Source organism: Bos grunniens, chromosome 3 (assembly GCF_055505025.1).
Source record: "Bos grunniens cultivar Pamir isolate PY7600 chromosome 3, Bosgru_T2T1.0, whole genome shotgun sequence".
Lineage (NCBI taxonomy): Eukaryota > Metazoa > Chordata > Mammalia > Artiodactyla > Bovidae > Bos > Bos grunniens.
Window position 1 is genome coordinate 93,607,558 of NC_141167.1, and position 12,651 is coordinate 93,620,208.

The 12,651-nt window shown below is 50.9% G+C and overlaps 1 long non-coding RNA gene across 1 annotated transcript; it reads left to right on the plus strand.

Moving 5' to 3' along the window:
- Window positions 1–2,326: 2,326 nt before the first annotated feature.
- Window positions 2,327–10,548, plus strand: LOC147376130 (uncharacterized). Its single transcript, XR_015161649.1, has 3 exons — window positions 2,327–5,275; window positions 7,601–8,120; window positions 10,144–10,548. It is a non-coding gene; the product is annotated as an uncharacterized LOC147376130 (long non-coding RNA).
- Window positions 10,549–12,651: the final 2,103 nt, after the last annotated feature.

Sequence of the window (12,651 nt, forward strand, 5' to 3'; positions counted from 1 at the left end):
GGTCCCACCACATCATCAATCAAAGACTTCGGCTTGTGACTTACAGACTTCCTCCACCCGAAGCTTCCCGAGGTCATCCTGGATGGACTACCATCCATGCAGATATTGATTCAGCCAGCACCCTGGCCCCTCAGTTCCTGGGATACCTTCCTGCCAATGGTCCTCACCTTCACTCCATTCCAGCCACCCACTCCCATGCGCTGCTCTAGACTTTGTCATTTGTTACTGCTCTGCCTTCAAAAGGACTGTCTCAAATATCCCACCCTCAACCTGCTCTTCATCTTCCCGCTTTCCAGCTCAACTATTCCCTTCAGATCATGGGGTCACAGAGTCGGATGTGACTTAGTGACTAAGCAACATTCCCACCAAGCTCCTCTTTCTTCCCACCCGTCCATGGTCCTCTCTGCTTTCTTCAAGTTCATCCATCCCATTCTGATTTGACTTTTCTTTTACATCCAACTTACATTCCACAGTGTATCATCCAATAACATTTCTTTTCTTTTTCTTTTTTTCCAAGACCTTCAATTTCTTCATCTTCTTTTCATTTTATCATCACATTTGGCAAAAACCCAGCAAAGGGTCTGATCCTGGAAGAATCCAACCATGCGCTTTCTCTGCATTTGTACTCAAACAGCCAAGCACTTTGGTGGTGGTAGGGGACATCAGAGAACAGGACAGACTGGCTTCCTATAGAGCCATGATTGTATCCTCTTGGTTTCCCTGGCCAGTTCCTTTCCACTCTCTACAGCTATTTCACACTGTCTCTATTTTCCTCACACCCCTAAACCCCTTTCCATCCTCAACTTTGAACAGAAATCTTTGCTTCTTATTTGTCATGGAAGATAACAGCCACCACCCAGTTTTCAGCACAGAGCGAATAAAGCACCCAACGCAACATGCGTCCTGCCTTCCTTCCCACTGTTCTAGTGCAGGGGGTGCTGGCCCAAGCTTAGCAGCTCAGGAATCTTACTGTATTAGTCATCCCTTCCTTTCAACTGAGTCCTTTCTATGCCTTTAAATATATTCAGCTCCCTCCCCTCACTGGAAAGGAAGGAGGAAGGAAGAAAGGAAAGGAAAGAGGGAGGAGAGAAAAGGAAGGAGGGGAGAAAAGGAGGCAGGGAGGAGAGAAAGCTTCTCATTTGTTTCTCATGCCTCTCTAGCTATCACCTTCTTTCCTCTTCTTTTTAGTCCAGCTTCTCAAAATAGCTACCTATATGACACTGCTTCCTCTCCTGCCTTCCTCCTGCCCCACCTGTATGACCCTGCCCTCCTCCCATTGTGGTTTCAGCCCTTCTGCTTCACTGAGCAGCTCCTGCTCAAAGCACTCATGGCTGCACATGCACTTGTTACCCTGAGTCATACCTGACTTTGCAGCCACACCAATTGTTTGTTCACTACTCATCTCTTGGCTTCAAGGACACCTGCTGCTTTTCTCTGGCCACTCCCTTTGGGTCTCCGGTGTAGACTGTTCCCTGCTGCTCCATGAAAGCTTGTGACCCTTGACCTTGCTCTGTATTTTCTCCCTGGCTAATTTCATCCAGACCCATGGCATTAAGTACCCATGGCAAATAATGCATAAATCCTTCACCAGATGCATATATCCACCTGCCACTTGGTATCACCCCTGGGATGTCTCATTAGTTGTCCCACATTCAATAGGTCCTTGAACTCATGGTCTCCACAACCTTCTTCCCCTTCTGGAATCCTGGTTCTCTTTCACCTCACCCCATATATCACAAAGCATTCACAAACCTCTCTCTCTCTCATTCTCTATATCTAATCAACCACCAAATCCTGTGAATTTTATTTCCTAACTTTCTCTCAATTCAGTCCAATCTCCTCCATCTCCACCATGCACACCTACAGTAGTCCAAGCTTCTGATGTAATTCTCGAGTTCAAATGCCACGGCTTCCTAACCAGTATATGCTACAGTATTCTAGACCCACTGCAGTCATAGTGATCTTGGTAAAACATATTTAACCACATCACCCCCTGCATAGACCTTCAATACCTGCCTGTTGGTTGTAGGATAAACGTAGAACTTCTTGACATAGGGTTCAAGAAACTTTACAATTCAGCACTCATCTCAGTTGTGTAGTAAGTTCTGGGTCATATGGCCAAAATTTACAGCCTGACACTCCCATCACTTCCTGTGAGTCTGGCCTTGGGCAAGTTACACTTTGAACCTCACTGTATTTCAGTCTCCTCATCTATGAATGAGGCAATAATGGTACCTATCTCCTAAGGTGGTTGTGAATTGAATGTGGTAAGCATTTCTAATGGGGCCTGGTGCGCAGGAAGCTCTCATTATCCTCTGCCTCCTTGGTCTGTCCTCTCCTCCCCTTCCCTCTCATCGCCCACTTTAGCTCGATGCTGGTTGTCTCAGGCCTTTGATCTCTCTCTGCCCTCTTTCCACAGGCTCTTTGCACATGTCATTCCCTCTGGGATGCTCCTTCTTCCCTCTCAGAAAGACCCATCCTGGAAGCACAGAACCAAGAATGTTAGGAGGCTTCAGCTGGGGAGCACCTTAGAGGCTGCCTAACCTTCTGCCTCATTGAGCTTGTTCGGAAACTGAGCTCAGAGAAGGAAAGGAATGGGCCCAACACCACAGAGCAAATCCATGGCGGAGCCAGGGCTAGAAATCAGGGCCTCACACCTGGTTCAGGGCTCTTTGTACTGCCCATCATGTCCACTAGTTCACTCACTTAATAAGTATATTCCCTCTTGTGCTGAGTGGAAAAGCAGATGCCCAGGCCTGTAAACAACTGAGCTCAGTGCTCTCAAGGAAGGGCTCATTCCTGTGAGATGGGGGCCACAGCAGACAGCAGTCAATCCCAGGCTGAGTCAGGACTGACTTTACCAAGGAGATGGTGATTTTGAAGATGATAACCCTGGAAGAAGGAGCAGAATGAAAGCAAACGAGAGCCGCATAGGCTGAATAAATAGCACTTGCCCTGAGTTTAGGGAGCAGGTGTCTGTTTAGGAAGCTGCTCAAGACTGGTTGAAAGCTATCAGGAAAAGGAAAGAATCAGAGAGATGGAGCCCCAAAGGAGTTAGGGCCAAGTAGAGAGAAGCAGGAAGACTGACTGTCCTGCTTCCTGTCTGCAGCAGCCCCCTTAAACACCAAGGGGTGCCCATCCTTCCCACTATTACTAGGAAAACTGAGGATGGACAGTCCCTCCTTCCCCAGCTCCCTGCTCCCAGAAGGTTCCACCAAGTACTTTTTCTCAAGCCAAACTGTGGTGCACTTCCCCATAAGCAGCCACCCACTCCGAGGAGCTCAGGGCCAGTCTGGGATGGGGGGCTGTTGGCATCACTGGGCACAGCCTTCCTCTCCCCTAGCCCTGCTTTCTCCAGCCAGAAACCAGGGATAGAACTTATTGCTGGCTCTCCTGCCTTCTGCCCCGAGATAATAGATCAACACACAGGAGAATCACAACCTCCCAGTGTGTGGAGTGTACAAAGGGAGAAGGATTCTGTGGCTACAGTCTTCAGTGGAACCCAGAAAGAGCCCCAAAAGAATGGTATGGACCTTCAGGAGCAGAATGCCTCGCTGGTGACTCCTGCTGGTGCTCTGGGGTTCCTGCACCTTCAGTCTCCACACAGACCCCAGGGCCTTCAGGCAGAGGGAGGGCAAAGGGGTTCCCCTACCCATCACTGCTGGCTTTCAGATATGTTATGTCATCCGGTCCTCCCCACCAGCTAGCTGGGCAGCGATGGTCCCACTCAGAGAGGCAGGTAACTTGCCCAAATTCACACAGACATCGGTCAAGCCCTGAAGCCATGTCATGTGACTCCTGCCTAGAGCCCCCATTAGGTACCCCTCACTAGGCCCAGTATGGAACTCAGAGATGATGAAGACAGGCTGTTGCCCTCAGGGGCCTCACAGCTGAAGTATCCAGATGTGGACACAGTGGGTTCAGCCAGGGAAGCCACCGAGGCCCCTGGATTCTCTTGGTGGCAACTCTGCTCCACTAGCAGAACTAACCAGCTCTGAGACCGTGGACAAGTCATCTCTTGTCAAGGAGCCTCTCAAGTCTCAGTTTACTCATTTTTAAAACAGGAATTATGCCAGGACCGACGGCAGAGGGTTGTTCAGAAGATTTACTGAGATGATGATGCATGCAAAGCCCTTACTGCAGAGCAGGGAACCTTGTAAGGACTCTGCTGTTATTAGTACTACAAGGCGGATTATCATAAATGTTAAGACCTAAAAGGCAGCAAAAGCAAAGCTTAAGGCAGCCAGAGGAAGGAGGAGAAAGACAGCACCTATTCTGTGCCAAGCCCTGTGGGAACAAGCAATTCTCTCCAGCTGCAGAAGGGGAGGAGCAGGCTTGGGAGAGGGAGCCTCATGATGAGGAGGGCGGAGGTTTCCATCTGGAAAGTGCAGGTGGGACCAAAGGGCCAAAGAAAGGAGGGTGGGCTTTGTTGACAGTGGTGGCTGCTAAATCTGTCAAATGCCTGGGACTTCACAGGATCTATTCCATGTCTCATCTCAAATCATTACCCCCCACCAACAGTTCAGGAGTCCCATTGTACAGATAAGGGAACTGGGGCTCAGGGAGGTTGAGTAGAAAATCTGAGGCCATAAGTCAGAGGCTGAGTTTGGACACATGCCTGATGGGTTGTTTCCAATGTCTATTTCTCCTTCCCCATGTTCCTGGTGAGAAATTGCTAGACTGGAAGGATAGAACAAGGGCACAGACAGAGTTAGGCCTTGGTGGGGGCAGTCCCACCCCCGAGGGAAAGGCAGAAGGAGGCTAAAACTTCCCTCCCTCGTTCTCCTCCAGAGGAGAAGTCAGGCCAGGGAACTGGCCAGGGTGGAGGGCTGTCAGGCTTCTCAAACACAGTTACGGGAGGTTTACCAATTGTTCCATGCAGCTCACTCCACAAGGCATTTGGGGAGATCTAAGGGCATGATCCCCGTTCTCAAGCTGCTTTCATCACCTTATACACATGCAATGTACATTTATTGGCTAGCGGGCAGCTAATTTAATCCATACAGAGACCCTCTGAGTGAGGCACTACCGTTAAGCCCGTTTTTATAGAGGTGCTCAGTGGAGGCCCAGAGAGGGTATGTCAGCTGCTCAGAATCACATAGATAGTAAGGGGAGACACCTGGATTCAGGCACGGCCCCTCAGCCACCCTGCCCTCCCTCCCTTCATGTTGCACTGCCTCCAAAGCATCAGGTCCTGCAGTGACTGTGAGCACCCAGGGGAAAAGGAGCAGGAGACAGAGAAAAGGCGAGGCCAATGCGGACTGCGAGCCTTGGGGTAAACTTCCTGGGTGAGGGGCACATGCTGGGCTCTGAAGGATTGAAGACCTGAGTGGGAAAAGGAAGGGGAGAAGGAAGTGGTCTTTCTGAAAGAGTATTGGTAAAAGTCAAGTTCCAGAGCAGAAAGCTCTTTGGTATCAATAGTGGGGAATGCACCTTCTCTGAGGTCAAACCTCTGGCTCCACATTGTCCCATCTGTAAAATGGGAATAGTAAAATTACCCACCTCATGAGAAGGCTGAGGATCAAGTAAGATCATAATTGTGGGAACACTCTGTGACCAGTAAGCTAGAAAGTAAATGCAACAAGTTGTTTCCATTTTTGTATTACACGGATAGGTGTGAAAATAACATCCATGTTCTTTGACACGACAATGGGACAGTCAGTAGAATGGGAAAGAAAGGAGAGTGAAAGTAAAAGAGGACTAACAGCTGAGAGGAAAGTGGGAGTCTCCAGCTGAATGGGGAAAGTCTATTGCAAAGTTAAAGTGAGCTGGGGTCCTGCCCCTCCACCCACAACTGCTGGGGACACCTTCCTGGAGGCATCTGAAAACAGTCTTCCTGTCAGCAGAGCCCAGAGGGCTTTTATGGAAATAGAGTCAGACACAGCTGCTTTGAATCCCTCCTCCATCACTTCTGAGTCACTACACCCTCAGCTTCCATGTCTTCAAAATGGGAAGGGTAAGGACAGCTAATTTGCAGAGTTGTTATGAAGGCTCCATAACAATGCGTACAATGTCGGCACTCACCCAGCAACAGCCCAGGATATTCCACCTCCCCAAAGTTATGGGAAGGTGTCTGGACAAGAAACTAAGAATTGGGAGTTAGGCTCAAACGCATCTAAGGATGAGGTATGCAGAGGAAGGGGGTCCTTCCTCCCTGCCAAACCCAGTTCCGTAATCACTTCACTCCCTGGGGCTGGCCTAGGTACCTGCTCCCAGGTGTCCAGGTGCCCCGTGGGCTGTGATGGGCATCTGCTGCCACCTATAGGCCCCACGTGGCATTGCCTCCCCCGTCCAGCATCCCGGGACACCGAAGCCTTCATCTCCTTGGAGAAGTCACTGCATATTTCTTTGCCTGTGTCCCAGCCTGCTGGTGTTCCCTGAAGGCAGCAGTAATTGTTTCTATCTATATCTCCAGCACACAGCACAGTGCCAGCACAGAGTAAGTGTTCGGCACGAGATGATGGAATGGATAATTGAGCGCATGGCCTTGCAGTGATGGAGGTCATAGACAAGAGGCACTTGGCAGAGGCTTGCTTAATGCCCGTGAAGTTGACTCATGGAGACTTGGAAATCCTCTCTTAGAGGCCACAGGGAACAAAAGTGGGTCTTCAGTGCCTGGGTTAAGGTTGTGGGGGAGTAGTAACAGAAACAGAGGATGGCTTCAGGGACCTGCTGTCGTGGGAGTACAGGCTTCTTCTATTCCTTCCTCCCCCTGGGCTGGGATCTCCATCTAGAAAATGCCCTCAGTCTAGAAAAGTTGGAAGGAGTGAGGAGGCAAACCATAGCCAGGCTCGGTGATGAGTGCAGTCAGTTCACCAGGCGCTGTCCTTTGGTAACACCACCTGCCCTGCCGCCCTCATCAAGCACCTGGACACTCAGCCCCGCCTCTCCTCCCCGTCTCCTTTCTCTCTTGGACCTAAGACTTTCTTTCCTGCAAGGTCCGTTCTCTCCTTGCTGTCTTGGGCTGAATTGCTGAGGAGCACAGGAGAGCTCCAGAAAACCCCCACTTTATAGCTGGAAGGCCTGAGGCACGTGGGCAGGAAGGAGCTCCAAGCCCAGTGGTCATGGTGTGTGGGAGGGGTGCGTGACTTTAGGTAGGGTTTCTGTGACCGGGCTCAGCACAGTTTGACCTGCTACCACACAAGTGGTTCATCAAACTTCTGGGCACGTTCCCGCTTCACTTTCCATGCTCTTCTTTTGGCTTTTCTCTCACTAAGTCTCCCATTTCCTTGGAAGTCTTAAAACAGGAAGCCTCCCATCCAGTCCCTACTGGAAAATGGAAGCCCAGAGAGCCTAATTCCACCCTAATCTCCATGGGGGGAGCCCAAGCAAGACCCCAAAGCCCAAGCCACACCCCCAGCCCCTCAAACAACCTCTTTCATCCCTACAGACCCAGTACTATGGCAACACCAGGATTGGTACCTGTTAGAGACTGAATGTTTGTCTTCCCCAAATCCATTGACTAATCCTAACCCCTTTGTAGGACATGGGACCTTTGTGGGGTGATTAGGTCATGAGGATGGAGCCCTCATGAACAGGATTTGTGTTTTCTTAAAGAGACCCCACAAAGAGCTCTCTCACCCTCTTCCCACCCTGACAGGAGACTGCAACCCCGAAGAGGGCCCTTACTGGAACCAACCATGCTGGCACCCTGACTTTGGCCTTCCAGCCTCCAGAACCGTGAGAAATAAGCTTCTGTGGTTGATAAGCCTCTCAGTTTTGTTACAGCAGCTTAAGTGGATTAAGAAGCATCCTACCCCAGAACTTCAGAATCACCTTTAACGTAGGTTCGGCCAGTCCCTGGGTACCCCCCACCCCCAGCAAGAGCAGCTCTCTTTTTACTGCTCGTGGTGAGTGCCGGGACCTCTGGGCCTCTGCCCAGCCTCCTGCCCTCCCTCACTTGGGTGTTCCTGACCCATACCCAGTTAAAGCCCCCCTGCTCCTGTGTGAACTGCTTCCTCTTTGTTCCCATGGCCCTGAAAGGAAAAAGAGGGTGCCCATTTTCTAGAGACGGCCACCAGAATAAAACCACAAGTTCCAGGAGCTCCTGGCATGCCCAGAAGACCATGTTCCAGCTCCCCTGAGACTGAGACAGGGCTGAATCCTCACACCCAATCCAGGTACCTGAGCTCCTCCATGCCCATCCTCTTCATAGCTTCTTACTGAAGACCCTGTGCCCAGAATCTTCTCCCCATCTCAGTGTTAGCAATTACTTTAAACTATCATTTAACACAAAATCTTTAGAGATATAGGCACAGAATAAGTGTTCAAGAAACACAGTCCTTGATCCATGAAAGGCATTTCCCAAGCACCCAGCTCCATGACAAGCCCGTTGCAGCACCTAAGTCTTCAACCACACTGGCCATACCCACTCATAGCCTGTCTCCCAGCCGCACTGCCTGGGCCTCTCTTGGGCAGACCTAGCCTATGTCCTTCTGCCGAAGATTCACAGTCATGAGTCCTTGGACTCCTCCGGCTACATGAAAATAGGGTAGAAATCACCACCCAGTATTCACTAGAGTTCAGAGAAGGTCTTCGTCTTCCTGAGCCAGGACATGGAGTCACCCCAGGTCATCTGACCCCATGCCCTTCTTGTCCTTAGCCTTTCTGGCCCCTCCAAAGATAACATATAGGGGAAGATTCACTCCACTCCACTCTGGAGCCTGAGAGTTGAGAGCACCCTGCTCTGCTGCTTCTAGCTGAGCTCCAAACTGGGGATTCTGAAGGATTTTGCATCTTGGTATGTGGGGCCACTGACCTGAGGACTCTCCCTGTGAAGCCCATGGCTTCTCTCACACAGAGACAACCAACTTCATTTATTCATTCCTTTATTCATTTGCTCACTCATTGATTCAATAGATATTGGGTGCTTATGTGCCAAGCACAGTGCTAGGCCCTGGGCATACAGCCATGAACACAGTGCCCAAGACAGAGTCCATGTCCCAACAGAGCTTACAGTCCAACAGGCAAGATATAGAACCCTACCCTGTGATGAGTGTCACAGGCACACAAGAGATACAGGGCTGAAAACTGGAGATGCTTTTTCAGTTCCCGGAGGAGCTTCTGTGAGGGTCAACAAGTCTTGCGGGAGCTTCTGATTTAGGAATATGCTATAAGTAGGAGAGGAGGGCCCATCAGAGTAACACTGCCCATTGAAGTCCTGCAGTGTGGGAGAGCTGGGTTCAATCCCTGGGTTGGGAAGATTCCCTGGAGGAGGGCATGGCAACCCAACTCAGTATTCTTGCCTGGAGAATCCCCATGGACAGAGGAGCCTGGCAGGCTACAGTCCATGGGGTCACAAAGAGTCAGACATGACTGAGCGACTAAGCACAAGATAAAAAGAAGTCTCTGGTTTGGTGAGAGAAAGGGAGGCATAGAGAAAAGGCCAGCAGTTGGTGACTCCACAGTCAGGGGTGGTCTTGGGAGAAACTCTTTTAGGGAAAGCAGATGGCAAGCCGCTAAGAGGAAGACGTTGGTGTTAGGAAGTAAAGGTCATAGACATAGGCTGTCCTGAGAAATTCAACAGGGAAGAGAATGCGGGGATGGGAGGTGCGGGGAGATGCAGGAGAAGCTGGGTAAGGAAGGGTGGGTGTTCTTCAATGCCAGTGGAGGCCTGAGCAAGCTCTGTAGGCGAAGGAAAGAGCCAGTGGAAAGAGAGATTGAAAGCTGGGAGGAGGAGCAGATCACAGAGGGCACGGGAGCCTGGAAGCTAAGGGCAGGATGAAGATCCAGCAAATGGGAGAAGGCAGGCCTGGTAGAGGGGAGGGCTTGCTTCTTTACCTCAACGAAGAGGAGAGAACATTTCATGAAATCCTGGGGCTTCAGGGGAGGGGCGGGTGGGAGGACTTGTGCTAATTCATGCATCCCTATGCTGATTTTTGCATAAGCCTACAATTATACTTGCACGAAGTCACATGTGCACACCTTCGCCCTGTGCCACACAGGCGGGTGTGTGCCGGCCTCTCCTGTGAATAGGGGAAAGCCACATCCCCCACACACGCACACTCCGGAAAACCAGCCCAGCTTGGCCCCAGGCTGTGGGAGGTATCACACAGTGTGGACAAGAGGAAGGCATGGGATGGGTCATGGGAGCCGGGTCTCCAATTCCTCCTCCCTCACTCCACTAAACCTGCTTGACTTCAGGAAGTGACTTCACCTCTTGGTGACTCTGTTGCCTGAAGGGCGAATGAGAATGACTCATGCCCACCCCACCAAGCAACCTGCCGGTGAGGCTGATCCAGAACAAAAGCTTCCTCGTCGCCGGCTCTCTCTCTGCAGAAATTCCAAAGAGTTGAACCCCACATGGTCTTGACCCGCCAGGACTCCCTGACCACCTGGCCAGATTCACACAGGCTCCACCCCTCCTTATGCTCACCTGGTGTCCCTGCCCACCCCCATTCAACAAGCCCCAGAGTCACTTTCCGGGCACCTGTTCCACCCGAGGCCACACGAACCTAAGGGAGGGTGGGGCCAGTTTGTGCCTTGCTTGCATTATCCTACTCACTGTCCTTGTGCCTGCTCTTTTTCTGTGACTTCACTGGGCTCCTTTACGAGTGAGGCTGGACCATCCCAGAGCCACTTTATGGGGAGAAGCAAGAAAGGTGGAAAAGCCGTGGCTTCTGCAAGCTTCATGAGGCAGCTTCCCAACCCAGCCCGGCCCTGCGCCTGTGCCCAATTCCCCTTGATGCTGGGGCCCCTGGGTCTTGGAGGTTATGGGTCTCCATGAGATTCTGATTTTTTCTGTAGGCATTTCCCAATTGCTGGTGGGGAGAGATGGTCCTGGGAGGCAGCAACTCCCAGTATTAGCAAGGGAATTTCCACCACGTGAGCCTCAGCAAGACTGGCTCCCAGCCAATCAAAACGAAAGGGTCAGGGGTCTTCAACTGTCCCCACTCTCCAAAAACACTGCTGCCATCCTCTTGCTCCAACCCAAAACACAGCCACTACTCAAGGCACAGCCAGCATATGCTCTCTGCCTGCTCTGTCCAGGGGAGGAGGAGAGCATGGAGATACAAGAGTTGGGGTAGGGGCTTCTCGTGACAGGCAGTGGAGGGTCACTAAGCTGAGCACAGGGGCAGCACCTTCTCTCCCCATCTCACAACTTACCCATCATCCGCTGCAGCAGCTGACCACCAACACAGCTCCAATCACCACTCATTCAGAAAAGCCATGCAGCTGGGTGGTGGTCCATCAGCCTCTGTCTGTCAACTGACTGTGGCCTCACCCGGCTCTGTGCAGAGTGCTGCATAGTAGCAGACACGAGTGCATCCTTCATCTCAGGCCCCACCAGCTCCCTACAGCTGTTCACGGAGGGCCTGGGGACAAGGAGTTGAACACAGATGAGAAGAAGCCACAAAGAAGCTGAAGGTGCCAGGGGAACATCAGCCCCAAAATCATCCCAGGTGGCACCAGGTCCAATGAGACCATCTGGAGTAGCCTCACCTCCCACATGCTTTTCACCTGTGTAGCCTGATCCCCAGGGAGGGAGGGCACTACTCACTCAGATGTCAAGTGGGCTCCCTTTGCCGCTTCCCCATGAGTCAAGGACTATAGGCAGGTGCCCAGCCTCTGAGACCTCTCCCCTCACCTCGGGGGCAGAATCACACATTCACTGTACAGACAATGTATTGTATGTGAGTCCCCTCAGTGGCAGACAGGAAGGGTGGGCGGGGACCCTTGAAGGGGGTAAGTCATTATACAAACATTACATGCTAGAGTCAGTTCAGTCACTCAGTCATGTCCGACTCTTTGCGACCCCATGAATCGCAGCACACCAGGCCTCCCTGTCCATCACCAACTCCCGGAGTTCACCCAAACTCACGTCCATCGAGTCAGTGATGCCATCCAGCCATCTCATCCTCTGCCGTCCCCTTCTCCTCCTGACCCCAATCCCTCTCAGCATCAGAGTCTTTTCCAATGAGTCAACTCTTCGCATGAGGTGGCCAAAGTACTGGAGTTTCAGCTTTAGCATTATTCCTTCCAAAGAAATCCCAGGGCTGATCTCCTTCAGAATGGACTGGTTTGATCTCCTTGCAGTTCAAGGGACTCTTAAGAGTCTTCTCCAACACCACAGTTCAAAAGCATCAATTCTTCGGCGCTCAGCCTTCTTCACAGTCCAACTCTCACATCCATACATGACCACAGGAAAAACCATAGCCTTGACTAGACGAATCTTTGTTGGCAAAGTAATCTCTCTGCTTTTGAATATGCTATCTAGGTTGGTCACAATTTTCCTTCCAAGGAGTAAGCGTCTTTTAATTTCATGGCTGCAGTCACCATCTGCAGTGATTTTGGAGCCCAGAAAAATAAAGTCTGACACTGTTTCCACTGTTTCCCCATCTATTTCCCATGAAGTGATGGGACCAGATGCCATGATCTTTGTTTTCTGAATGTTGAGCTTTAAGCCAACTTTTTCACTCTCCCCTTTCGCTTTCATCAAGAGGCTTTTGAGTTCCTCTTCACTTTCTGCCATAAGGGTGGTGTCATCTGCATATCTGAGGTGATTGATATTTCTCCCGGCAATCTTGATTCCAGCTTGTGCTTCTTCCAACCCAGTGTTTCTCATGATGTACTCTGCATATAAGTTAAATAAGCAGGTGACAATATACAGCCTTGACCTACCCCTTTTCCTGTTTGGAACCAGTCTGTTGT